The 26387-nt window shown below is 39.0% G+C and overlaps 1 protein-coding gene across 1 annotated transcript in view; it reads left to right on the top strand.

The window, feature by feature from the left end:
- Window positions 1–26387, top strand: part of TMEFF2 (transmembrane protein with EGF like and two follistatin like domains 2) — a 230847-nt gene that overhangs the window by 198144 nt on the left and 6316 nt on the right. The window lies entirely within an intron of this gene.

Below are 26387 nucleotides of genomic sequence, written 5' to 3' on the forward strand. Positions count from 1 at the left end.
AATAAGACTACTTGGTTTACTCCCAAATCAACTAGAAATTGTTTATCTCCTTCTTTGCATTCTCCACCAAACTGTTCTCCAATAGCAGAAGCAGTCCTATTTATTTCTGAATTCCGTTTGGATTTCAGAGCACATGACTTACAAATAGCATCCTCTACAAGCGGCCGTATGGGTAAGAACACAGAAACTTGGCTTAGTCTAATCTCTAGGGCAGGCTGACCTCAAGCTAACTGGACGTATTTAGCCTCTGAGAACCTCAGTTTTCCCATAAGTAAAATTTGGTAATAATATTATATTTTGTTTTCTGGGTTTAGGATTCTATAACCAGGTATGTAGCTTTAGTTCGGAAATCAGGAACTGGAGGGAAAGTTACTGACCATAACCTTATGACAGAGGTCCTCAAATAAGTTAAGTTAATGTTTGATAATGTCTAGAGACATTTTTGATTGTCTGGGAGAGCAGAGGTACTGCTTGCTTCTAGTGGGTGGAGGACAGGGGTGCTGCTGACTGTCCCTCAATGCACAGGACAGGGCTCCACAACAAAGAATTATCTAGCCAAAATGCGAGTAGTGCCAAGGTTTGAAAATCCTGCTTTGTAGTGTTAGAAACTATGGTCACACATATATGACATGGGTTCTAGAAATTAAGTGACACTATGAAGTCCAGAGCTGGGTTTTCTGAGCATTTTTCAATTCTCCTGTGCCCCAAAAGGAGATACAACCCCAGACCAAGGATCATTGTTTTAGTCCAAACTTTTTATCTCACTGCTTCAAACACACATCTTTTTCTAAAATGACAATGGTCTCATTAATAGAAATGTGCTTCAGTGTGGGGCGCCTGGGTGGCTGAGTCGTTAAGCATCTGCCTTTGGCTTAGGTCATGATCCCGGGGTCCTGGGATGGAGCCCCTGGATCTGGCTCCCTGCTCAGCAGGGAGCTTGCTTCTCCCTCTCCCACTCCCCCTGCTTGTGTTCCCTCTCTCACTGTGTCTTTCTCTGTCAAATAAATAAAGTCTTTTTAAAAAAAGTGCTTTAGGGATTCACAAATAAGAGGGAATATTGGTTTCTGAAAAGACTCATCAGAATAATAAAAAAATCATCTAGCTATAAAGGAAGTTATATTCTTTGTTATTGTAAGTAATTAAGCAAAGTCTCCATCATAATTGGACCCCTTACCTTATTCACTGTTCTTGACTAGTATCCTAATAACCTGGATCCCTGCTTTGCTTCCGTTCAAAGCTGTGTCACCTTTTAGTTCACATTCACAGTTCCTTACAAATTTTGACCAAACTGCTGACCTATCTGAAAGATCTTTAATGATACTCGTTGAGAAGCCAAAAGCAACTAATTCAAAGCTTCTTTTTATTATCCGGCACTTGCACAGGATAAATACTTATAAACTTTGGTTCATAGGAATATATTTAAAATCAACCAGGTAAATTCTATTAAAGTATCCAACAGCAATTCTTAAGACTAAAACCGTGCTATTCCCAGAACAAAAGGCTTGGGAAGACGTTAGGTCTCAGGTGTTCACAAAAACCTTCATAACTGAAATGGGGGAGACTGAAGATGTCTCCTAAATGTAACTTCGCGGTCAACTAGACTGTGCCACACTCCTCGGGGAAGGACAGTGATGGGCAAAACTGTCACAAGCTCCCAGGCACAGACCCTCCTCTGAAGGGGGAGTAAACCCTGCCGCATCGGTTTGCGGCCATACCTAGTAAAATAAAGTTATTGGTTTTGTAACAAGGACAATGAGGATATTTGTTTAAAAAGACAACTTGAAAAAATAGCGGAGACAACAGGAAATGATAAATGAGCAAGTCTTCGCTACAGTAATTACTTTAGTATTGAAACAAATGAGTAACTTTCACCGCAATGTTATTTTCTGTCTTAGACGATACTACTACCAATTCATATAGGATGTGTAATATTGGCCTTTACGCTAGAACAAAAAAGTGCCTAAGAAAGAGGAGTTGGTAAATAAATTAACTGAGAGATTTGTGTTAATGTTTTTAAAAATTTATGATGTCCTTTTTGGAAACAGACTATCTCTGATGGTCGGGACAATTTTTTTTTTCATCTACAATAGTTTTATACCAAAAATGAATTGTTAAAAAAAATGAAGTAAATCTTTCTGGGGTGGATAAACAAAATAACATAGAAGTATCCATTTATTGAAAGTTATTCTGTATATAGTTTGTTAATTCCCTACTGAAATGTTTTGATTTTGTGGAAAACACACTGGACAGAGTATCAAAAGACCTAAATTCTAAACCTAGCTGCTCAATTTACAAATGTTACATAATCTAGGAAAGTCTCCTAGCCTCTCTGAAAATCTTTAAAATGAAGATTATATATTTTCTGCCTTTTTCACGTGTTGGCAATGAAAGTCCTTTTGTGAGAGCTGACTCACTATGTAGTTATAAGGTATTATTACTGGCACAAATTTAGGATACAAAAACCTATTCTGACATGTTTTCCATATGGTCATCAAACTTTTATTTTTCAGATTGAAATAATTATTTAATTTGGGTAACATAATTTGATCTAATTTTAACAAAATTCAAACTGAAGAATTTTAGGTTTTAAATTTTCATTTTTTCCCTGTTTCTGCATATGGATGTATTAATTGAGTGATATTTTAAAAAAATAATAAGTGACAAGGCTATTTGACTCAATCTTCTTTTGACTACATCTAAAGTTTTGAATTTGAGCCCCAGGTTGTTCTGCTCCCTGCTGATTGGCTTACACCTTGTTCGAACTTCTTTTTCCAAAAGCACAAAGGCTATTTGGGGGAACCATTCATAATGTTACAATGATTTTCCCCCCTCAATATGTTCCTAAGTAATGGAAGAGTTCGTTGTACTCAGCATGTATAGAATATTTCAGAATTTGAGTAAAAATTGTATTATTCTAAGGTAATGTTATTTAGCCCTGTTAAGAGAACTCAATTACAGAATTTGAATGTAGCAGTATGCCAGTTAAAATTACGAGTTAGAAATGTTAAGGGCCTATTCTAGATAAGACACATTCCATCATTCCCACATTTTTCTTATAAGTTTTACCTACTGAGAATTTCATCAACAAATACATAAATATTTCTAGTAAGTTGTGACTCTTGTCCTCTCTCTGGGTAAACAAAAAATAAAGAAATAATCTCATTCCTTGTGTTCATAAAGATTAAATTCTCACTCCTTCCCTTCCCCTCATATAAATGAACCTCTATTCTGTATTTAAATTTCTTTGGCAGTATAAACTGCCTTTTTTTTTTGCCTGCTTTCTTAATCACCTAAATCTATTAGCTAATAACTCTCACTATAAAAAAAAAAGAAAATGCTTTCTTTTAATCAACAAGTTTTCCCCATATTGGGATATGATTTCCACAGTTGCCCTTTATTCATTTAAGAAGAAAAAGGAAAAAAAAAAAAGAAAACTTTTGTAGTTTGCCTCCATAGTTTATATTTACCCTTACTTACCATGATATTTTTAGTAGATGGGCTACTCAGGGTTTAGCACAATACATCTACAAACTATCATTAAACTTTGTATATAATTTTGAGCCTTGACATAGCATAGTTCATTCAGTGTTTTATGTGACATTTTAAAAACCTGAGCAAACAGTATTATTCTTAGGAAAGAAAAGCTCTTTCTCACTAGGTTCAGGATTTAGAGACAATAGTGAATTGATTTGAATCAGAAAATTGTCTCTGAAAACCTGAAATGAACGCAAACGTTAGGAGGATGATCTCACTTCTTACTTGCTGTCTTGGTCTTGTACTGTCTCTTTTGAGTGGTTCTTAATACTCACTCAAACACTGGACGTGATCAGATCCATTCCAAAGCCACAATTCGCTTTCGCTTATGCCAGAGCCCAGGCTTGCCGCACTCCACATCCCACCGCCATGCCAGGCTTCTGTGCCTGGGGGTAGAGCCCTGTTAATAAGAAGCGTGTTGTCATCATGCTACCAGGAACTATCATCTCAGATGCCAAGATCACTTGTACATCTTACTGTTATTTCTTCACCCCCCCGCCCCCCGCAAAAGAAATCGGCGTTTTTTAAGGGAACAAAGTTCTCCTGCCTTACCCTTCAGGCAGGATTCTTACATTCCTTGGGGTGACAGAAGTTCATATCCCTTTCTGCCCCTCGGAGGAAAAAAAGGCAAAGATGCATCATTAATCATGCAAACTGTCTCCTGCAACACTGCCAAGAAAATGATCATCCCATTCCAACCATCAATATTCCTGACACCTGTCTAAAAACGCAGGTCATGCATATCCATCTGCCTTTAAAGAAGCGTCAATGTGCAAACATCCCTTTACTATTTTTAGGGTCATGTTAAAATTATTCATCACCTACCTGTCAGTTCTTCCAATTTGTCATATTGTCCTGATCTACCAATGTCTCTTACTGGTTATTTCCTTTTTGCATTGTGTTTTCAGAGCACTAGGGTATAGGATGTTTTTGAAATTGTCAAATATGTAAGAGGCAGTGAAATCTTGCTGTAGGCCAGAGTTCTCACCAGGAAATCACTAGGCTCAACGTCTCCCCGTGCTTAATTATGTTCTATGAAACATTCTAAATTAAAAATTTGGTAGGAAAATGTGATTCAGCGTCAGACACATAAGTGATGTCACGGTGCGTCTCATCTATTTTTCTTAACATAAAAGTCGTAATTCCTAAAAAGGGCTAGTCAAATTTTGTAGTCATCTTATATAGTTTTAACACTTTTTCTTTTTTTTTTTTTTTATTTATCAGAGAGAGAGAGAGGGAGAGAGAGAGAGCACAGGCAGACAGAATGGCAGGCAGAGGCCGAGGGAGAAGCAGGCTCTCTGCAGAGCAAGGAGCCCAATGTGGGACTTGATCCCAGGACGCTGGGACCTGAGCCGAAGGCAGCTGCTTAACCAACTGAGCCACCCAGGCGTCCCAACATTTTTTCTTTTACATCTAATGTAATTTTAAAACTAGTATAACTTTCCATCCAACCTCCTCACCTTTTTCTCCCCTTTTACCTGTGTCCATTATCTCCTGCTAACACCTGTGAAACGGGTTATAGTATCTTTGAATAAGGGAGGCCTTTCCACCCACCCAGATGGGAAAATCGCAGGATTGAGATTGACTGAACCCTTGATTCTAGTCATTGTTACACCGTCATCCCCAGGGAAACCTGTGTTAGCACTTACATTTGGTGATAACCTCCCTGAGCCTTAGTGTTCGTTTGTTTTTTGTTTTTATTATTACATTTAATTAATTTACATATAGCGTATAATTAGTTTCAGAGGTAGGATCTAGTGATTCTTCAGTTGCATGTAACACCCAGTTGTATGTCTATCCTCGTTACATCAAGTGCCCTCCGTCATGCCGGTCACCCCAAGCCTCCACCCAACTCCTCTCCAGCAACCCTCAGTTTGTTTCCTATAGTCAAGCGTCTTACGGTTTGTTTCCCTCTCTGAATTCTTCTGATTTTATTCTTCCCTCCCTTCTATGTCTTGTTTCTTAGCTTCCACATATAAGTGAAGTCATATGATACTTGACTTTCTCTGACATTTTGCTTCGCGTAGTAGCCTCTGGTTCTATCCACGTTGTTACAAATAGTGAGAGTTCCTTTTGTTTGTTTTGATGGCTAGCCTTGGTGTTCTTATGTGTAATCACAGCTCTTGTATGGGTGATCTCAGTGTCTCCCTGGTAAGAGTCTCACCGGTATCCTAAACAGTGATGACATACAAAGCTACTGACTGAAGTGTTCAGTCTTGCTAAACAACGACTTTCCCCAAATTTGCATAAATGTGGTGAAGTCCTGAAAATGGTTAGCCACTGAGTACAGCGTCTCTTCGGGATCGTTCTCGCTCTACTCAGAGTTGTTGCTCCGAGTTCATCAAAATAAATTCTAAGCCTAGAACAGTGCCGGGTATTTTCAGGCACTACCAAGTGACGTAATTTGAACGGTGACAGCCTGGAAGTAAAGCGTGTTGGTTCTTGGCATGGTGGCACCCAGGATTTCAGAGGGGCGGACAGAACCGAACACCCAAGACCCACAGTATTTGCTCGTGTGGAAGACACAGTGCCTTCGAGAGATGGTGATTTGTTAGTTATCTGCACTCAGAATTTTAACTGATGAACATCTTACGAGGGGTGATCAGTTCCTCACTGATCCAGTAATGTTTCCTTCCTTCCTTCCCTCCTTTCTTTTACTCTTTGGAAATAAGGAAATGCAGAGGCAAACTCTACCCAAGCCTCTAACTTTAAATTCAGAGAGGCCTGTTACACTAATAAACACTCTAATATATTAAATGATGATTATTCAAATAACTCTTTTACAGCAAGTAGAAAATAAAGCATTAGGAGTGTTGAAGTAGAAACAAAATAATAGAAGAACATACTTATTTTTATTTACTTTGTGTCATCTATTATACACACAACACGCAACTTATCTCCTCACAACCTGCCTGGGAGGAAGTAACAGGAGTCCTTTCTAGAAGTCAGTACAGCTCAGAGATGCTGATGTAGTAGAACAGAGATTCGGCTGATGATTGCCAAGTGTAACTGGCAATAGGAGAAGTCGGGGGTGTCAGGAGAAGGTGGCGTTTTCATTGCGCTCATCTGGCGGAGGAGAGAAGAGATCCTTATAAATGTAGGGAGCGGCACTAATAAAGCCACAAAGGCTTTGAGGAGCGGCCCTGTTTAGGGAATGCAGGTACTTTGCAGTGGCTGAAGCATGGAGTCAGGAGGGGAATAAAGGGACTCAAACTAGAACAGTGGTTTGGAGATTCCAACAAGGCTCTTTCCTCGTTTGCAAGGAAAGTAGAAATTTGTCCTCTGCTCAGTAGAGGTATATTGAGGCATTTTAAATGATGACGTATTTTTTTATTAAAAAAGGAAAAAAAAATACCTTGGCAGCGAAGAGAGGACTAGGCTAGAGGGAAGGGTCCTAGGCAAGATGAAGTAGGAGACTGCGGTCTTAACCACAGGACATGGAGGTTGAATGCTGTAGGTGGTAATAGCTGCGGAGAAGAAACAGACTGTGTGTGGATTCAGGAGACAAAAGGTCGCCAGATTTGCTAACACGAGACATGAATGTCAAAAGAAAGGGAGAATCCATGTGAAGTTTCCTCGGTAGGAGGAAGAAGAGAATGTTTCATCAGTTTTTCCCCCGCTTTGCTCAAGGGAAACAACATCAAAGTAAGCTTACAAGGCTGGACGTCTAGAGAGAAGTGGAGGTAAAAATAATGAATAATAATCTTCAAGTAGAACTTGAGTCTCGGGGCATCAGGGAATTCAGATACAAGGAAAAGCAAAGACGACCCAGAACAGATCCCGGGAGAGCAGCGGGGCCTGTGACAGAGAGCTCCTGGAACTTTGGACACTCACTATCCTCTCTCCTTTGTTTCCTTTCTTCCTCTTACTTCACGTTTCTTAAAACGCTGCAGTCAAATAAATGGTTATTTCACTTTGAGAGTTGTATTCAAAAATGCCCTTCGTATTGCAAAACTTGTTTATCGGGGCAGTTATGTCTAACCTAGCTTTTTCTATGTTCTCAGAGATGCCCGCCCCCCTCTTCCCCTAACAGAACCCTTCACAGCACTCGGGGAAAGCCTGCTTGACGACCTTACTGGATGCCCCCTTGCACTCTGTGCATTCTCTCCACCATGTTATGTTGATTTTCTTCGCAGTGTAGAGTGAGAACACAAATGTATTCGTGTTTTTACCTTTTCGTTTTCTGTCTTCTTTTGGTACAATATAAACTTCATGAAGGCAGGGAATTTTTCTTGCTCTGTACATGCAGTATCTGGAAAAAGATGCCTGGAGTAGAGTGAGCACTAAATAATTATTTGCTAAATAAATAAGACTGACAGTCGTCTTTCTAGAAACAAAGCTACATGAACTTTTAAAGGAAGTTCCATATCCAATTAATGTCACTTTTGCTTCGTTCTTAAGAAATTTTGACCATATTAATATTTTTATCATTTTATAAGACTTTTGGTGCAAAATTACAGAAACAGAAGGTGCTAAAAGATGTATGTAAATCTTCACCCCTAAAAAATGTATTCCAGTTTGCAGGCTTAATTTTTTATCTCTACTGGGCATTTAAAAAACATTTTAAGGTAGGACCTGTATAGGAAATATAATTCTAAACATTGCTTTGGAAGTAATAGCAAAGACTGTTTACTAAAAGGGGAAGAAAGAGACCTTCATATGCAAATGTATGGCATTTGAAAATGTCATATAGCTACATCTACATATAAATAAGCTGCTCTCTGAAGTCCAGGGAACGGAGACTTTGTATAGTATCAGCCAATTTCTGTATCAGAATAAAGTAAACTGATAGCGTAGCAATGAGTTAAGACATTGAAGAACATGTCTTCACTGCCTCTTAATACATTCGCGGTCATAGACCACCTGGACAAATTCAAACCAAAATGAAATCAAATCCCACAATACTTGACTAGTAATAGAAATGAACCTTCTAGAAGAAAAAGGACTCACAGATGGAAAAAAAAGAGAGAGAGAACTTTCTATCGAGGATTTGCTTCCTTCTAAATATTGACCCAGGAATCAAGGGCAACGTGATGTCTTCTACACTTAACCTCTGTGCCAGGGGCTATTTTTCATGTGAAATTTTAAAGGTTGTACCAGAAAAGCAAAGACTTCTAATTTCTTACCTCTTTCCTATTTCATATTTGTACCATTGCTTTGGTACAAAATGGTTACTTTGGAAAAATCCCTCTGGTAAACCACAGCATGTAAACTACCAGATGGGGAGAAATGACCTCCTTGTATTAAATGAATTATCCTTCCAGGACAGCAGGAGACCACTCTACAAAGATATTTTTTTATTTTATACACACACACACACACACACACACACATATATATAACAAGTACATATGTGTATATATATACGCACTATTTTTTTTTTTTACTATTTTTATATTTTTTTCTGCACCGTTAGGGTGCTCCTTGCTTCTGGAAAAGTTAATTAGTCCCATTGGAACAGGGAGGCCGTTCATGGAGACCAGGTACCCAGGTGTTATTTTTATTATAGGTCCTTTGCTCCTTTCCAAGTTAAGACTATAGAATTTGTCACGGGGGAAAAAAATTAATAGATTATCTTATGCAACTCTTATACTTGCCATTTTATGGAGTCCTCGTGGGAATTGTGTTTCCCCAACAGGAGGCTCCCAGCAATCTGGCAGGTAGTTCCTGCATCACAGTTTCATGTTGGCTGTCAAAGGTATAACAAAGTCTGCCCTCAGCCTTGCACGGCCTGTTTGTGAGAGGCACTGGGGCTGAGTAAACGTCTAGAATGATTACTGAGCGGAAACACTAGAAAAAAAAGTCTTAATAGGCTTAAGATATCCGTATGGAAGAAAAGGGAAAATGCAATAGTCCGAGAAACCCAAGAAACCAGAGTGGTCTTCAGATGAGTACCATAATTGCTACCTTTTATTGAATATGGCTGAATGCTTGGCGTTTTACTAGTGCTTCTCTTTGAAAAGACCCTTCGATGAAAGAATTATTATCCCCATTGTAAAGATAAAGAAATTTAGGCTCAGAAAGTTGAAGCAATTTTCCCAAGTTCACCTAGCCTATAAGAAGTCGAGAAAATGTGTAAGCTGTTACTTCTCTGACTGCAAAGGTGGTGGATCTCTTTCCGTTACACCAGCCAGCCTCTCGGCATGTAGAGTAATACGGAAAAGGGGAGCAGGATCTATGTTGGCTACATTTGAACTGTGCGGTCGGCCTCTTGTGGCAGATATTAAGGAAACCAAAAGCAAATCCTTTATGAGGATTAAAAATATCATATCAAAGAACATGTTCAGAAAACTAAAAAAGGAAAAAGAAGTAGACAAAATTTTGTTGACTTTTTGCTAAAATGTGCTGACATTTGGAGATATTTATGCTTTTCCGAACATCTGGTGGATATTAGTATGTTTTTATTCACAGTCTTCCATTATTAATGATAAAAGGAAGCTGAGTAATTATGATACACTGTCACAATGAATGAATATTATGCGTGTTTTTTCCAATGTATTACAGAATCTCATCATTCCATCAAGTAGAAAAACATAAAGTTATTTTTAAAAAGTGGAATATGGATGTTATCTTCTTGTAACAAACTTGTTTCCATCAGAATAGGTCGTATTGAGTCAGCAACTCTCGCATTTAAGACATAAGAATACATTTCAAGTCATAAGATTTGTTATTAATAAGTGATTCAAATTACACTATTAATATCGCCTTTAGTTTGAAAAAATGACCTAAATCTGTTATACATTTTTTTGTTTTGTTTTGCTAAGGGATCATTCCATTTCTTTCATAAGACTTCATGGAAGAGAGATGATTTTATTAGAGATAGAGACACCGTGGTTTTGTCTCTTTTGTACATTGTCAAAACGAAGTATATCTATACTGACTCCATAATCCTACCCCCTGGCTTTTATAGAGGGTTTCTTCATCGACACAGAGAGAGCGCTTGCAAGTGATCTACTCCTGAATATAACTGAATCGCTTGCACAAAACACCGGCAACAGCATAACCTCAAAGTCTGGCTCAGATCAGCACAGCAGTGGGACCGCGGGTCCTGGTGGAGAGGCGGCCTCTCCCTGAGCGGGAATCCCACACGTACTGGCGTGTGCCCGTCGGCGGGTGCCTGCTTCGTAGCAGGACGGTGTCATAGCTTCCAGGACATGCACCGCACTCCTTAATCTGCACCCCTACCCTCATTTCCCATACCCCATGCTCCGGAAACTGCCAGTCTCCCTACAAACCATGCTCTATCTGCCATCTGGGATTTTGTATATATACGGAATACTCACATGCTTCCCTCATCTGTCTCATTCGTATGCATCCCTCGTCTCAGCTTAGACAACCTTCCTCTGGGAATGAAGATGATTTAGACAGTCCCTTTCTTTACTGAGCACTTCTTGTGTGCCAGGCGCTGTGTTTAGTAAGAAGCTCATTTACTCAAGATGCCTATTAGTTAAAAAGAACTATAATTTATTGAGTACTTACTGCGGGCCAGATATTGCTTTAAATGTTTTCTAGATAGTTTACATAAAAACTAAATAACTTGATTGTGGTCACCGAGTTGGGGAGTGTTGCATTGGGCGGGGACCAAAACTGAACCAGACATTAAGTCCAGCTCCCAAGCCTGCAGTCTCACTGCCTCACCAGCGTTCACCGGCAGGACCATCACTTCAGCCGTTTTCAAAGTGATGGAGCAGAGGCCCTGGGCTCCACACCGTCACCCTGGAGTCTGGGCCTAAATTCTCCCATGTGCTGTTGGGCCTCTCCCCTTGGCCAGTCACCATGTCATGTTGTGTTTGCCATTTTGCTTTTCTGTTTCCTTCTTTCTCGATGAGGAAACAGAAGGCTTGAGGAAGGAAGTCACTTGCCAGGAGACCGTTAACTCTATTAAGTGCCCATGCTGAGATCTGGGCTCTCTCTGGTCCAAAGTCTGCGCACCTCCCTCCGCGGATCAGCCTCTTGCAGACGCGAGCCAGGGCCTCTCTCCACAGACGCGCCTGCCGGGGAAAACGAAAGCGGGATGACTTGCAAGGACACAAAGACTGTTTCTATGTCTGCTGCTTCATTCTTTTTCGGTTCCTTTACATGTGGTGGTTTTTGTGGTTTTTTTTGTTGTTGTTGTTGTTTTTTAAGATGTGTTTTAAAACACGACTAAGAGGCCACCGGATGACCATAACTAATAATAACTAAAACATTTGTTAAGGGCTTTTTATCTGCTAGCTATTGCTCTGAGGGCTTTATGTGGATATTCTCATCTATTCTTCACAATCACCCTGGGATGCGAACCCTCGTGTCAGCCCCACTCTGCAGATGAGGGAACCCATCGGGAGAGGGGGTGTGGCTTCCTTCCACCCCAACTGGTAGGTGCAGGAACCAGATCTGGAACTTAATTTGACATAACTCTTCATTTGTAGGAGAAACAACATTATCTGCAGCATTACTAAAAATTCACTGTCAATTAGCAAAATTCTTTGACTCCTATGACCTATCAGTTGTATGTTATGAGACACAGCAAACGTGCCTTGTGTTCACTACCCTTCAGAGAAACTGATAAATCCTTAGACAATAAGAGAGAAATGTGTGGGCCTAAAGCTCTTCATGCTCATATTTTGGTCCTAATTTCTTTGGAATGACCTAGCTTGAAAAGATGATAAAGGGTTTGTACAGGTCCAACTTTGTTGAGCACAAAGACAGATGGGATCTTGAGATTCTGCAAAGCTGTTCCTCTGCTGGGCGTACTTCATCTTCTCTATGTAAACTGATCTTCTTTAATTGGCGCAGAAGATTCATGGTTCGACTTTCGGACAACAGTTTCCGCACCGTATGCGTTTAAGCCTGGCAGGATTCTAAAAGGACAATCTTGTCATGTCTAAGCACAGTCGGGACACTGGAGTATGTTTCCAGTGACCTGAGACCAATAAAAAAATAGAGATATGAAAGAACTTCTGACCCTCAAAAACAATTAGTTCATCCCTGGCACTGCCAACTATGATAGAAACGATTGTGGAGCTCCAAGGGCATGGAAATACACTCAGTCAAGTTTGGGAACTAGAAAATCGTTTTTCCAAACACAATATGAGGACGTGAAGACAGTGAATATTGAAGTTTTAATAAGCTAAAGGAAGTATGATTTCACATTTCTACTATAAGAGGTTGTTAATAAGTAATAAAAGTTTTAAAGCTAAGCAAATCAAATAGGAGTAAAGTTAAATATATACATATATAGAGATAGATTGATTGGTTGATTTTATTTATTTGTTTGAGGGGGGGGGACATGAGTTGGGGGAGCAGAGCAGAAACAAGCAGACTCCCTGCCTATGTGGGGCTTGATCCCAGGACCCTGAGATCATGACCTGAGCCACCCACGTGCCCCGTAAGAGTAAATTCTTAAGCTCAAAGACCAAATCATTCCTTTTTAATCTCCCCACTAAAAAAGGGAAGACTTACTTGATACTTTAATTTTTTTAATTAGTGTATTTTTTATAAAAATAAAATATTTATATTATAGGAAATTACCTCTGCTAACCAGAGATACCCTCTGTCAAAATAACTGTCAACATTTTGGTGATTTCTTTCCAAACTTTTGCATTTTCCACACATTATATATTTCAGTATCCTTCTCATTTTCCTATGTCATCAAAATTCCTCACAATTTCTTCTACCTCAGGAATATTTTATCTCTCAGTTATGCTACAACTTACTTAACTATATTATACTATTGCTGAAAATGTTGGTAGTTTCCCAGTTTTCATTTTTATAAAGGATGCTGCAATTGATTTATTTATAACATGCCTTTGCTTTAGAACCTCCTGATGTAGAATAGCATATTGGTTTTTGAAAGCTTGTACATTTTCTTTTCCACCAATGATATCTTAAATTCTGGTCTCTGCCCTGTCAAACCCTGCCCAACTAATGTGAGCTGTGCACTTCCCTTTAGTACCGTTCTTGTGCAGATGGACTGAAGGGCCCACTTACCAGATACTATGCTGAACGACTGGACTATCCTGCTGTTTGCTCTCAGCTTTTAGACACAGCCTGATACAAAGCTTAAAAAAAAAAAAATCCCATATATTGTCTAATCTGAGTAAACAGACCCAAACAATATACGTAGTAAAGAGGTAGAAGTAAGTAAATGAAATGTTGACAGTGGTTTTCTTTAGGTCGTAAAGGAGGATTTTCTTTCCTTCTTTTACTTTCTATATTTTCTATTTTTTTTAATTTATTTATTTATTTATTTATTTTAATAAACATATTATGTATTTTTATCCCCAGAGGTACAGGTCTGTGAATTGCCAGGTTTACTATTTTTAAATCAATGTGAATTGCTTTTATAATGAAAAATACCCAATATACTTTATTTTTAAGAAAAAAATATAGAAACTTAGCTTTTTAGCCCTCTCAAAACCCCCACATTCTTCACATTGAATGATACGCAGTTTCCCATTAGTAAGTGAAACACCTGCAGCTGTAGCTATACCTACGAATTCAAGTGCAGGAGGAAGGCAATCATAGGGATCTCTCCAGGCAAAAAGCATTTCTGTCTCAATTATCTACATCCTTCAGACAAAATTGTTTTCTGGCTTGGAATTATCCAGATGGCTGCCTCTTTCATTTGTTCCCCTAACCCTACATGTACAACTCCAGGACAATCTTTTAGCATTGAAAAATTGAGAAGAAAACTCCAGATTAAGAAGGGAAACACAAAAAATTTGGTTGTGGGTATATGAGAATTCTTTGTACTATCTTTGTAACTTTTCTATAAATGTAAACTATTCTTAAAAAAAAAAAAAAAACCCAGTTCATTTTTTTAAAAAATGAGAACACATGGCCTCTGGAGTTAGTTTTCTGCCTTTGAGCTACTGCATGACATTAGGGAATAATTGAATATTTCTGACTTCTACCTCCCAATAGAGCAAGGAAAAAATACATACGTGCACACATTCATTTTAGGGGTGTTGCAGTCACATATAAAATAATAGATACCAAAAAAACCTTTAAAAGACACAAATCATTAAACAGAATGGAATAATAACATAATTTAATAATCTTTTGACCAAAATAGGACCTATTTTATATAATGGAAAGTGAAGACAGCAAACTTATTTTTTTAAATAATTTATATTTTCTTATGATAATTTTTTTCAAAAAGAGAAAAGTGGTTTGCTTAAAAGCATTCCTCAGTGATGCTTTTTCACAGTCCAATTTTCCCTTTCATTTCACGATATTTTTTATCTTCCCTTTAAATTTACATCTTCAAATCCCTTGTAGACCATTATAAATGTCCTTCCTCCTAATTTAGATGTCCTTCCTCCTACTAAAGATTTCCATTTAATAATCATAAATTTGCTTAATATTATTAATAGACATTTCACCATTTCGCCCCTTAATAATTTTCTTGCTAAACCATGAATTTATTCCCATTAACATCATTTATATTGTATACATACCCAAACATAAACATAGAATTTTCAGAAATCATAATCAGAGATCTCTCATGTTTATACATCGGTGCTTAATCGATTCTCCTCTGGTCTTCTCCGTTACACAAAAGACACTACCCAGATGTTCAAGCCAAAAACCTAGTCATCTTTGATTTATTCCTCCCATGTTATAGTACACAAACAAGTCATATTCAGGCTACCTTTAAGATTTATCTGCAAGAGAAGTTTTGTCGTTTCATTTTTTCCCTTCATTGCTGTTACCCAAGTCCAAGACTTAGCCGTTGTCTTTCGCCCACACTATTACAATAGTCTCCTGTTTGTTCTTCGTTTGTCCTTCTCTTTCCGCTCAATGGGCTACTTTCCATCTCTGTCAGATCTGCTCAAAACTCTCTGGAGCGTTGCCCATTGCACTGTAAGCTGCTACTCCTTAACATGGCTTTTAAACGTCTGTGTAAAAGGGAAGTCAGTGATTCTCTAATTCATCCTGGCCCCTCTCTAGTCCACCCGACACACTCTGCTCTAGCCACAGTGCTGGTTCCTGGAACACCTCTTCCCTACATCAGTCTTTTTCCATTTGTGTCATTCACTAAGGCCAGGAGCCATCCCAAGGCTCTTCTCAGGCAGCTCTTCTTCATCCTTCCTTCTCTAATATCCCTTCCCTCACTCTCTGAAGTGCGTCTCCCACCCTAGTCTGCTCTATCTGAGTACCTTATTTTTCCCTGTAACATTTCTAATTGAGATGTTGGGTTTTTGTTTGTTTTTCAATTTGTAGACTCCCCATCTCTGTCTCTCTAATATGTTTGCCATTCAGGAGAGAAATTCTTCTGTTTGACTCACCACTACATATCCTGGGATTGTAGTAATTGGCATATAGGAGGAGATCAGTCAATATTTTTTAATTGAATTAAATAAGTTGATGAATTAATTAGGCATAATATGACCCAGATCTAGTAAATTTCAAAACATCATAAGAGAAAATATGTTTCTTATCTACTGTGGATCCAAAGGTCTACACAGTCACACACCAGGAGCCAAAAGTCATGGGTTGATACTGGTAGCCTTCATTATAGAACGAGTGAGGTGCTTTGTTTGAATTATCAGTACCATACTCCACTCCCATCTTGGCACATAGTCATTTTGGGCTTCTCCTAGTTCAAAATAAATGGTTCCTTATTAGCTCCAATTCTAAATGTCAGCTGCTTTATTTCTCATGGATCAAATAGGTGTTTGACTTTTTCCAAATTCAAATTTGTACATATTTTATAATCCCTATTGATTTCTTGAGTGGTTAACCATGTACTTGGAGAGTGTAAATGATACACTGGGAGTGTGTTAGACCTGTTAAAAGGTAAACTAACACTTGAGACCGCTAAGTGCCATTTGGTTAATAACTAATTTCAAACCTAGATGCTGCGCAAGTGGAAAGAAGCTAAGATTCACATCTCATCCTTAACTATTTCTAGAGCAGCTTATTGTACTCAAAGTTATCACTGACTAGAAATTAAGGAAGTACCAGAATCAAATCAGTTATTCAAAACTGGAAAGAAGAGAAAGAGAGAGAGAGAAAGTGAACCCATAGCTATTTAGAATATTTGACAAATGAATTGTCCTAGATTTTAAAGATTTGCATTTTACTGAAGGATGACACTTCAAAGAACACTTAATGTTCAAATTTTCTTAATGCAGTACTACAAACTCCCACTCTTCTTAAACAGAAGATGCAAAATAAACTGACATTTTCTTAATGAGTAGGAATTCCATAAAGCATTAGCTATCCAGGCATTCTGAAATCGCAGACAGAGATAGTGTGGGAGATCATAACGCACCTGTGACCTGGAATCCTTTTGTTGAAAGGTCATCTGTGTCAGTTTGATTCCTCGTCACTTGCTTCTTTCTAATAAAGGTAAAATGTAGCATCATTTGTTGTATGACAAAATGATTATGTAAGATAACTGCCTTTCTTACAAGATGAATTAATCAAAAAAAAAAAATGGAGCTCCTCCCATGAAGTTTTCCTCTCCTCTCAAAAATTCTTCTTTACTGGGATTATTAGCATACTTTGACATATCAGCACCTTTAATGCATAGTTTTTGTGTTGCAATGCAGTGAACCACAGATATTTCAACATAAATTTAAACTAAGTTAATCATATCATGTATCACCCAAACTCAGAACTTTTGAGAGTAAAACTATGCTGGAAAAATAAACATCAGCTGAGACTGCCCAAGTCACAGAGCAGCGGAAACCGATCCTTGAGCTCTTTCTCACTCATTCCATACACGTCATTAGAAAACGTATTTCATTAGTGTAAGGGTTTGGTTGCTGAACTCTGGCTGTGTCCGTTTGCAAGGGCTGTCACAACAAATTACTGCAAACTGGGTGATTTACAACAAAAGAAGTTTATAATCTCATAGTTCTGGAGACTTAGAGTCTGAAATCAAGGTGGTGTTGGCAACACTCCCTCCACAGGCTCAGAGAGGAGGGAGTACCTCCTTGCCTCTCCCAGCTGCGGGTGGCTCCTGCACTCTTCGGCTTGTAGCATTATGGCTCTGACCTGCTCACATCCTCACCTGACTCTCCGCTTGTGTGTCTTCATGTAGCTTCTGCTCTAGAATCGTCTGTAATCTTGTATGTATATAAGCCGATATAACCCTGTAATTCTGCTCAAACACAAAGATACCTGATTTGTAGACATATACTAGGATATAATTGAGAAATGCTATCAAAACAGAATCACTTTTTGGGGTGTCTGGGTGGCTCAGTTGTTAAGCGTCTGCCTTCAGCTCAGGTCATGATCCCAGGGTCCTGGGATGGAGCCCTGCATCGGGCTCCCTGCTCTGCGGGAAGCCTGCTTCACCCTCTGCCACTCCCCCTCCTTGTGTTCCCTCTCTCACTGTGTCTCTTTCTCTCTGTCAGATAAATAAATAACATCTTAAAAAAAAAAAAACAATAACTTTTCAATGATGTGGAGCTGTTCATGGGCTATGCTATGTTCAGAAATTACTTCTTAGAAAAATTATTAAATCTTCTTAGTATTGACTCCATGACTTCTTTATTATCAGAAATACTTACAGCACAATCAGCTACATTTGTTTCTGAAACTTTTTTGTCTCATCATCGCATATTAGAAAAGATGGTGTACCTTCTAACCCTTTCAATGAGAATCACTTACATTGATTTCGTAAGGTACCAACATATGGCCGTACTCCAACTTTGCAAATGAATCCGAATCTACAGTATAAATTCTCTAATTGCCCTTTTTGGGCCATGACATCATACGGGAGAACTATGCAAACTCATCAACCCATCAATCACTTCTATTTGCACTTGAGTCATTTATAGGTGTCTGTCTTGTCTTTTATGGTTAGCAACACAGTTTTGCTCTCCAGCCTTTTGTCTTTCACAGAAAAAGACTGAGGATGCATAGCAAATACAGCTTTCACTTGTGCCTCTATTTCTGTCATACTGAATATACACATTCTATTGAGTATACTAAACTTCACCATCATATTGCAACTTACCTGTCATTTTTAAACAGATTTATTTGTTTGTTTGTGAAGGGAGAGGGGCAGAGGGAGGGAGTGAGGGAGAACCTCAAGGAGACCCCCTGCCAAGCATGGAACCAGATGCAGGGCTTGATCCCAAGACCCTGGGGTCATGACCTGAGCCCAAATCAAGAGTCGGAAGTCAGAAAAGAGACTACTAGTTTTACCAATAAAGATGTTGTGGGTTGATCGAGGTCACAGCAGTTTTTCTGAAGGCGTGACTGGAGAGCAATGGGTACATATTGCATGGGAGTTATGGCAAGAAGCAAAGAACAGGCGTGTAGACAGCACTTTGATGAAGTTTAGCTTCTTAAGAAGAAGAGAAGGGAGACAAGAGGCCTACGAAAGCACATGCAGTAAGAGAAGGTTGTAAATTCTTATTTTAAGATGAAAGACATTCAAAGATGTTTAAATGCTGGTGGCAAGAAGCAAAGAATTGAAGATACAGGAGATAAAGGAGGTCACTGAGGGAGAGAGCCCTTGAGGAGGATGGAGAAGTTGGGATTCCTGATGGTTTGATCTCAGACAAGATCTCTGTCCTGAGACAGGAGGAAGAGAAAAGAAAAGAACTGGTTTTCAGAGCAGCAATAGGATCCGTGTGGGATAAAGAATCAGGAATCATAAAGGGCAAACAATTAGTAAACTATGGAGGCGAGATATTGTCTTCTTTTTAATGAGTCCTTAACTACCTGGTCTGCATGTTGCACTGGCAAAAGCTGGCTTTGATCCGGGTTCTGCTTATTGATCGTGCAAATTTCTAAGATAAGCAATTCAACCTATTTGAGCTTATGTTTCCTCATTTACACAAAATGGGATTTTTATAAATCTACCTTAAAGAGCTATAATAAGGAATACATTTTATCATATTAAATATTAACACAATGTTGGGCATGTTGTAGATTCTCCAGTAAATGTAGATAATATTTATCGTCGTCTTGTCTTGCAAATCTGTTTTCTTGGCTATGTTTAGAAGACAAAAAACAAAATCTTTGGGTGCCTGGTTGGCTTCGTGGGTTAAAGCCTCTGCCTTCGGCTTGGGTCATGATCCCAGGGTCCTGGGATCGAGCCCCGAATCGGGCTCTCTGCTCAGCAGGGAGCCTGCTTCCCCTCCTCTCTCTCTGCCTGCCTCTCTGTCTACTTGTAATTTCTGTCAAATAAGTAAATAAAATCTTAAAAAAAAATCTTGGGAAGAGGGCCAATAGATACAGCATGCAGCATACAGTACACAGCACGACACTAGACGCATAGTAGGTAGTCAAGAAATATTCATTTAGCAAACTACCAAAAGCCATTTTTTGTCCTATTTACATTATTAAAACCTTTATTTCTGCTGCATTTCAGTGACTGCTCCAACTGGAATCCTCCTCACTCTCTGTTGGCTAATAGCTTCAGGGTCATGGAGGAAAACAAATGTGTCACCTAGAAAGGTTTCTCTGAACAATTTAACCATTTCTGCAAATGCAGCCCATGAAGGGAAAAATGGCTTGGCTCACATACCCTAGAAGCCGGAAGGGAATAGGACCTGAACCCTCTGTTACTTGCTCTGTCATGGTCAACACTGTCATCCGGCAGGCTCCCTAAGATGCCCGGTCAGCCGCCGAGCAAATAAATTTGGCCAGAAGTGTATAGATTTAGTTTAAGACTACAGAAGGAAGGGAAGGGGAGTATTCTTGACATAAAATGGCTCCCAGTCCTTTTTTTCCCCTTCCTCTAAAGTTTATAGTAAACTTTGCTGTCCAAGAGCATCTCGAAAGTGAGAAGGGCTGCTACAGCGAGAGCTCCGTGGGGAAATCTCCAGCAAAAGGCCCCAGACAAGCTCCAGGCAACTCCAGCTCTGGACTCCTGAGAGGTTAACGATCCCTACATCTTCGTAAGGCCTGATGCGTATGAAGTGTTGTCAAAGACATCTAAAGTTCCATAAAATACTATATTTTTAAAAGGTCTTCAAGCTAAATCCTCTAAACCTATAGGAGTTACCTACTTGCTGGGAGTTAATAGGCTCTTGACTGAATGGTGGAGTTTGAGAAGGACCATTAGAGGCCGAGGATGGCTTCTCCCAGTAGCTGCTCCCTTCACGCCTTTGAGGGCTCTGCCATCTGAAGCCAGACAGGCATTTCAGGGCAGAGGATGGACAAATGGCTAAAAATCTGCTTATTTTCCTTTTACTAATAAGCAGATACATCTTTATGTATTATTTATTATTATGTATGTAAAATCTATGATGTGTACTTTTGGAGGTGCAGAGTTGACGACTGTGTCTGTGATGCAGCCTTGTCATCACAAGTCCTGGAATTACAATAACTGTACTTGGGTGTCGTAAGTGAAAATGCTTACATACAAGTTTCTTTCCCAAGATGGTCCAGATTTCTCAGCTTTTATCTGTGTAAATACATTACCAGTAGAAACTGAGATAATAAAACCCCATGCAAATAATCGTGCAATATTGTTGCATTTCAATCATTCCAGTCCCCAAATTACTATTTCTATTTCAGATGCTAGCACTTTTTCCAATTTAAATTCAAACAATTCTTGAATAATGTCATCAAGGCCTTGCCTGAGAATGTAATAACATGAAAATTAGTTTTCCTCTGCTTTATTTTAATTTGTGTGTCCAATAGGAATATTTATATACACAAGTGGTAATACGGATAATCACATATCATCTTGTAATGCCTGATTGATGGTGAGGTAAGAAAAAATTTCCCCCTGTCTCTGCCCCTCCTACTTCCCAACCCAGACCATTGCCTAACTGGCAAAATTTTGGATCTAAATACTTTTAACGACTTTTTGAAAAAAATAGGTTCAGCCAGTAGAAGAAATGCTGCATTTGTAACAAGGGGCTTGGTTTCTGTTTTGAAGTTATTTTTCCAAATCTTTTACAGAGATTAAATAACTCAGAACATTGTGACTGAGTCTCTGCTCTTTACCAAACGAGAATTGATTGTGTCCTTAAATGCCTTCGTGTCCCTTGCACTCTCCTGCCACTTGCAGCAGGCGTTCTCATTTGAGTCTCTGTCTTAGAGGCTTAAGAGAGGAGAGACTCTCCTCATCTATTCCTCTGGGCCTTGAAGAAACTATGATGGCGGGGGGAGCTATTATGCAATTTGTTAAGTCCCGAGAACCCCACTGCATTGCATTCAGGAACTATTCAATGGGAACACTTTTCTGGTCTTTAAAAAACTTCTGCTGCAGTTGAAGCTAGATATGAGGCTTTACTACCACCTCATATGTTTACACCTGATAAGATAAGGAGAGGAAATCCTAAGAATTATATGTCTTCTCTGAAACCAGCTCTAATCAACAACGGGAACAATCATGACTTCACTTCCACATTCACATTTTATTCCATCCCAGGCACAGTATAAATATAATAGAAAGAAAGACACCTTTTTTTTTTTCTTGTTAGTTAAATAAAACTATTTTCAAATGGGTTTGCAGCTATGGTAGTAAGTAAGGGGCAGGTAAAATCGAGTATCCCAACAGCTGTGCAAGTGCCTGAATACTTCTGGGCTGGGGTTTCCTTGTGCCATAATTAAATGTTAAAAAAAAATAGAAATATTATACAAATATATTCAAAATGGAAAGTGTTCGTTTTCTGGAAAAGTGTGGACCATTTTGTGTGTCCACAGGAAAAGCTTGTTGAGAACATAATAAATGAGATGGTACTACTCCTGGGCTTGCACTTGTCAAAGATAATTTGAGATGTTAAAGTATGATGTGAGAAATTGAATTTAATCCACAAACATATTGTTCCCTCAAAGGAAGATAATGCATAAAAGAGCTCACTGTATGCTAGAACGTCTGAAATATAGACACTGTAAATATTTAAGATATCTTATGCCCTCTGATAAAGTGTCCACATAATTAAGCCAAAGTGATTTCTTTTATTTACTATATCTAAGTAATGTTCCTACTTGCTTAATTCTTTTTCCCCAGTATATCAAAAATAATATTTTATAATAAATATCAGTATATATTTATTGGTAATTTATTTTAAGTAAATATTAGCAGTAGAAATAAGTATTACTCAGAGTTCGAAGAACTTAGAGGTCTGAAATAATAATTAAATCTCCCACACAGCAACACTACAAAATCTTAGCAATAGTAAGAAGGCTTCTTTGTAACCACCAGGATGTCGCTACTTCACTCTGCTACTCACTCGCTCATGAAGAGCTCTGTTGGCGTGAAAACGTGCGGTAGGAACTTGGGTCCCTGAAACATGCCCTGAGTCTGCCATGTTACCTCTAGTTTAGGATCTGTGCCCCTTACTCTGAAATCTTCTCGCACTCCTCGGGAATCTGGTACTAGGGATTTGTAGATATCCTCAAGAAAGGCCTGGTTAAGGCAAAGTGCTATTTCCAGAGAAATATTGTCTGACCAGCCCCCGAAAGGCCTCTCAGACTGCAGTGCACCGTGGGCAGGGCCCAGTCCTCTAGCTGGGAGGTGCAGAAGTTTGATCTTACAAAATGCCAGAGCTGAGTGGGCTGGAGAAAGCTGACTTATGCAAAAAAAAAAAAAAAAAAAAGAAAAAAAAGAAACCCAAAACACAGAAAGTCACAACCAATCAATTTAACTCCTATGAAATATGTAACTGTCAAACAGATGAGGAATCCAGGTGGTCCTGTAGGCTACACAGAAATCAAATTATTTTAAAACTGCCCAGAGAACAGGGCATCAGAGTAAGGGAAACAGGTTGACTGAGAGAACGAGGAAGCGGCATCAGACCTAATAGCTTTGTGCCTCTGCTTCTGCACCGGGACTCGAGGTTTGCCTTCAGGTTGGCTTCTCAGGGCAACACCCCCCTGGAGAGCCCTTGAACAGAGAACATGACTTTCAGAAGCTCCTTTTGCCAAGCTCTAACCCTTGTCCCAGGAAGCATTCTTTCTTTGGGTTCATGGGTAGTTTTAGGCAATTTTATATTGTCCCATTTCTGCTTCAGTCCATAATGTGTTGTTTTCATAGATTAATTCTCTGAACGACATCTTATTTCCAGCTTTTGGGGAAGAAAAAGTCAGGGATAATGCCACACACACACACACGCACACGCACACGCACACACTCTGGGCTATATTGTTTTAAGGCTCTGAACCGCCATGCCCAGCTCTGCCCCTTTTCTACCCACTTCCCTCCCTTGAGTTCTGTTAAGGTAAAACCTTGCCAGTCCTCATTCCCTCTGTCTCTTGCCTCCCTCCCCCGTCTCTTCCCCTGAGTGCACCAGGACAGAAACAATGCATAGAGCTGTGTGTGCACTAGAGCTGCCCACTCCTGTAGCCCTTGACTAGGGCGTTGACTCGCAATGGGCATGCAATCCTGTTAGCTGTGCTGCAGTTAATTCAGATTACACCAGAATGTTTCTTAAAAGGGTCAGGATCCCTTTCAGAATAAATCATTTGTGATCTTTAGTAGGAAACTAGAAGATTTTACACAGAGACATGGAGAGTTTCTACCATTGTCACTATCTGTTTTAGTAGAAAGAGCACAACCCCCACCCTAAACCTCTTTTTCAGTAGAGGACGGAGAAATGGATGTCTACGTCATCAGCCACTGTAAGGAACATATGTACTTCCAGTTATCATTTTTAGGTGATTTTAAATCTTTAAGTGCTTCAGGAGTGCTCGAATACCGAGGCATAAACATCGGGGTCACAAAAACCATCATCCATACACATATTTGGTTGGAATATTAGATTTTCTGTGTCTCTATTCTTAATATACTCAAATCTCATTTCTAAAATATGTCTATTGCATTACTAGAAGTGGTTATATATTCAGGTTTTCAATCAACTGGTTTACTTGGTTGGATTGACTATAAATTTGTTGACATATATTGATGATTCCACATTTTCTTGCTCAGGGATCATTTCTTCTACTCATTTATTTTCAATCTCTCTAACTTCCTTATTTGACCGTGTCCTACAAGCAGCAGAACTGAGCACTCCAAGCCCAGAAGGAATGGTGTAAACTAATTAGCAGATTTTATGATGGGAACTATTCCCCTCACACATGATCATCCTGTCTGGATAATTAACTTTGAGAAAATCTCTTGTTCCTAACACACTAAGGCAGCAGCCTCACTCAAACGAGCTCCTACTTTGCCCTTGGACTTTGGTCTGTAATTGTGAACATGGTACAAATCCAAAAACAAAAACAGTATGGGGCTAGGGATGGAGTTAAAAATGAAATAGCCTAAAAATGGATTTTGAGTTAAGAAAATTCTTGATCATCTTTCGCAACTGACAAAAAGAAAAATAGGCCTAATAAGGTATGTTTGAAAAATGCCATGCCCGAAATCATGATGTAAATTGAAGTGTAGGGAAGTTATAGGAAATCCTCCTGCATGCAGGTGTGTGGAAGCGCTGGAGGGTCACTAACAAACACGAAATAGAAGTGTTGAATCGTTTGTTATGGGGAGAAGATCCAGAAGCGAGAGTGAGAATCAGTGCTGGTCTGTTAGGTCAGCAGTGGGGCTTGCAAACCCCACTGTGAACGTTGCCTTTAAACAGCACGTGCATGGCTTGGCCGCTCTAGCTTACAGCCTCTGGTCAGCGGTAACAAACAAGCCTTGTCTTCTGCACGGATTCATGAATGACCACGAGCCGTCTCGAGGTGTATCAGAATAGCAGCAGCATCCCGCTGCTGTTTTGGTCACATATTCCCATATTGGAAATTTCAGCCAACATTATTTATTTCAGTTTTTGTGTGTTTGCTCATTATAGCTGTAATTTGTTACCAAAAATACCATGACATAAAGCTCTAAAGTACCTTAGAAGAATGGGAGAAACCGAAAGAGAAAGCTTGGTGTGTTTTTAGTCTTTTCCATGCAAGTGGTTTATTCATTTTAACAATATTCATCAAAGTCGAAATATAATACAAACAAAATATCAACTAAATAGGTAAAGAGACACAAATATAGGACAAAGGAATGATTAAAGGCCATGTCCAGTCTCCCTAGCATTCTTATAATAAATCCTTTATTAATTTGAGTTGCGATTTGAAATATTACCTGTCACACAAACACTCATAAATATTCCTACACAAGAAAGTGCTCAACATATTTACCAATATGCTTCAAACTTGAAAGTTCTGCAGATGACTAACTAGATCTTAAAATGTATAGATATTTTCCAGCTCTGCTTAAACATAAATAATGCATTTAGACGATTCACCCGTATTAAAGCTATTTTCTCTCCTGATTAATAATATGCATCACCTATGACTGTCAGAAACTGTAAGGACGCACCATAATAAAAGCTGTACCTCTGTATGAAATAATAGGAAATAATTTATTTCATGGAAACAGTAATTCATTTTTAATCTTCCATTACCACTGCTTTCATTACTTCTCTTACTGTGGGATTGAAGAGTTTCTCAGATTGAAATCAAGAAAATTATATTTTTCATGTATTCAGGCAAGAATTTTAAAGTTTGTCAAGGCAGGTCATGGATTTTGGAAAAGATTCAAACAAAGGCAAAACTTTATATTACAAAATGAATATAATCCAAAGACTACATAGAGATAGCACTATGGATAGGAAGCACATGTATTTGGCCTAGAAGGTCAGAAAAAATATTTCGGCATCTTCGTGGAGACATAAGAAAACAAAACTTGTTAATGATGGAGGAGAGGATTCACTTTAGAAGACAAATTCTTTCCTCTACCGTAAGTTCAGCTTTCACATCGCATTGTTAACACAGGCCGGCTCCCGTGCATAGGAACACACTTAGAGCTTCCAGTATGTGCTGTGTTAGTATCTCCATGAATGATTCTGAAATAACGTTTGCTCTTTCAATAGCTTTATTTTGGCAATAACAAAATGCATGGGTGCGGGTAGAATTCCCCTTCGCAGTCAATGAAAAAACCCTGAAAGAACACG

Source organism: Lontra canadensis, unplaced genomic scaffold, assembly GCF_010015895.1.
Source record: "Lontra canadensis isolate GAN:19392208 unplaced genomic scaffold, GSC_riverotter_1.0 scaffold18, whole genome shotgun sequence".
NCBI lineage: Eukaryota > Metazoa > Chordata > Mammalia > Carnivora > Mustelidae > Lontra > Lontra canadensis.